This window comes from Lathyrus oleraceus, chromosome 7 (assembly GCF_024323335.1).
Source record: "Lathyrus oleraceus cultivar Zhongwan6 chromosome 7, CAAS_Psat_ZW6_1.0, whole genome shotgun sequence".
NCBI classification, from domain to species: Eukaryota; Viridiplantae; Streptophyta; class Magnoliopsida; order Fabales; family Fabaceae; genus Lathyrus; species Lathyrus oleraceus.
Window position 1 is genome coordinate 410,828,656 of NC_066585.1, and position 2,903 is coordinate 410,831,558.

Sequence of the window (2,903 nt, forward strand, 5' to 3'; positions counted from 1 at the left end):
TACAAAGGTATTTGAAAAATGGACTCGACATTGAATCGAGAAATGGGTGGTTTATTTTTTTGAAATTGGTTTGAGTGGGTTTCTTTTTTCTTCATGAAATTGAAATGGTTTATCGTGATTGTGACATATCACACGCATCAAAAGTCGACAATTTGTACGAATGAATAAACAATACTAAGTGTGATAACTCACATAAATCCAAAGAAGGAAATAAATCAAAGTCTAAGTTACACTAGATAATTAAGGATGATGATAATAGCAATAATAATAGTGAATTATATGACTAAAATTTAGGTATTGATAAAAAACCTAATTGATAAATAAAACTTCATTTTAAATAAATAAAATTATTTCTTGAAAGAAAAGAAAAAGAGAAATAATAAAAACAAAACAAATGCCAACAAAAACAGTAAAAAAAACGGCGGGCCCTGAATGCTCCTAAGGCCCATCAAGGCGCAGCAAACTAGACGGAGCGGGGGTGGGTCGTCAACCTAGGAGGACCAAATGGGCAGGATCCATCCGGGTTATCCGAAACCATGGGTCGGATCCAGCAAAACCCTCCACCTTCCGCAGGAAGACACGTGTGGAGACAAGATTCTCCCACCCCAACGACCACACGTCGTGACCGAGAAAGAATTCCATTAAAGCCTAGGGTGAAAGAAAACAATATTAATCTAGGGCAGTGGGAAAGGCACCGTTCATCTTTGGCCTTAAAACTCATTTTGATACAAAAGCGAAACGGAACATGGAGTGTTCTGCTCTGCCTCAAACCCTTCTCTTCTCAGCTTGAAACACTTACGGAATAAATCAAAGTTTATTTCTCCTTACACAAACCAAACTTCGGCATTAAGAAAAAAAAGGAACAAATGCAATTGACATCTACCAAATCTTGAACCCTAATCCACGAAGCCAACCTCCAACATCAAACGACAAAAAAAAGGACAATCATTTTGCAGAGAAATAAAATAAAGCATGGAAGAGAGGAACTATGCACACATTCGTGAATCTGGGAATGAAACACAGAAATGGGCAATAAATTTACCGGATCGGGGTACTTTGGAGCAGATGAACAGCTACGTGACCGCTTCTCTTCCTTTTCCTTTGGACTCAATTCTTTTACAGTTTTGTTTGGGTTCTCAAGAATCGCTCTGATTGATTTCGTTGTGGTGTTCTTAGGGGTTCGTCCTCTTCCTTTTTGAACAGTAGCCGCCCCCTCCATTAGGAGAATGTTCTTGCTTTTATATCCATCCTGCTAGGGTTTTTTCGAATTGGCCCACAAGAGCCAAGGGACATCGGTCTTGGAGGACGCCTCTTGTGCTGCCCTTTGTCTACCCTATTTTGATGTTTTGTTCTGAAAAAGGTAACTTGTACCTTGTACTCTCTCTTGTGAAAATTTTTCGTTCCTTTTTGTTGTTTGTGAATTTTTACTGCCTTACCAAGTTATTGTGATTTTTTACTACAGTGAAACGCGAGCAAAAGAATGGAAAGTATGTCTTCACTTGGGGCTGCAGGTTGAAGGTGGCGATGGCATTTTTGCTACTGTTGATGCTTTACAAGGGGTTATAAATGGTTTTTTCATGTCATCCATCTGTGCACCTGAATCAATAGGATTTTGTAGTTCCAACTTTGCGTCGTTGGTCTCGGTTTCCACCACTTCAGAACGAAAAGCATTAGTAGTTCCACTGTGTATATTTTTTTCTCAAAAATATTGCCACATCTCACAATTTAATGTTGTTTTGCTGCAGGTAGTTTGTTCTCCATTTTGGCGAAGGGAATCATAGCTAGTTTGGTTGAGTAAATCTTCAGCATCGTAGACAACATCTTTCAAATCATCAAGCCATTCTTTGACAGAAAGAGTGTTGATTTGCTTCTCTTTTGCAGCTCCTAGCACAGGTTGAAGGGTGCGTCAATTGAATCAAATAAGCAGAAATCCACAAGATCATCTAGCAGTGCAAATGGTTATGCCGTATATTTTTGAAGATTCTAAGTCTGCTGCTGAAACAACAATTGGGTCAGTAGAGAAAATAATTGCAGATGCTGATATGGCTATGAAGGACCATAGTGAATCCTCTCAACCGTATTACAATGATAAGTGCGATAATGGTCCTGAGCAATAAGGATACATTGCCGACCCAATTGTATGGTGGTAAGGAATATAGAATACATAACTACCATCAAGCTTCTACACATTCAGATATTAAGTTTTGATAGCAGTTTGTGATGAAGAAATTGAAACAGAACCTGTGCTGAAGCGACCAATCGAATTAGATTTTCTTGAGGTTGCTTGGTCCAGTGTTAATGGCCAACAACTAATTTTATTGTATCATATACAAGGCCTATAATTTTCCTCAATTAACATACTAGTTTCTCCTTTGTATATCACTTCAATTAAGATTTGACGAAGATTTATTATTTGCTCTTGCATGGTCTTAGCCTACTTTGAATGGCGCTTGGTTAACAATAACATGATGCACATTTGTTTCCTTAGGATCCAAGCATAAAGTTTGCACGTGAGTATCAGTAGCTTCGACCAAATGCCCCCTTTAGATTTAAATCCCAATATCAACACCAAATTAGTGAACATGATTGAGACTCCTTTTGTGTTTCCCTTGAATTATCTATTAAAATCCATGCAAATAAAGGATGGCCTTCGGCCACTAGCTTGATTTCGACGATAACCATGCTTGGTGCCTCTTGAAAAACTCACATGATAATGACTCTCCCTTAAAACATGGTAAACCACTGGAATCTCCTTGAATCAAATAATGTTCATCAAAGCTTTTCATGAGAAATCTTTTTGACCACATACTCTAATCCAAGCACAATAATCCTCGAATTCCTTGATTACCACCGACACGGAAAACGCCTATGTATCTAAACATGTTGACGGTAGAACTTTGCCT

General features: G+C 38.3%; 2 long non-coding RNA genes across 2 annotated transcripts; one reads left to right on the plus strand and one right to left on the minus strand.

Annotated features, from left to right (window-relative positions):
• Positions 1-297: 297 nt before the first annotated feature.
• Positions 298-1,192, minus strand: LOC127103367 (uncharacterized). Its single transcript, XR_007794768.1, has 2 exons — positions 1,043-1,192; positions 298-914 (listed from the first exon to the last, which is right to left on the minus strand). It is a non-coding gene; the product is annotated as an uncharacterized LOC127103367 (long non-coding RNA).
• LOC127103366 (uncharacterized) lies at positions 1,127-2,412 on the plus strand. Its single transcript, XR_007794767.1, has 2 exons — positions 1,127-1,360; positions 1,463-2,412. It is a non-coding gene; the product is annotated as an uncharacterized LOC127103366 (long non-coding RNA).
• The last annotated feature ends 491 nt before the right edge of the window (positions 2,413-2,903 follow it).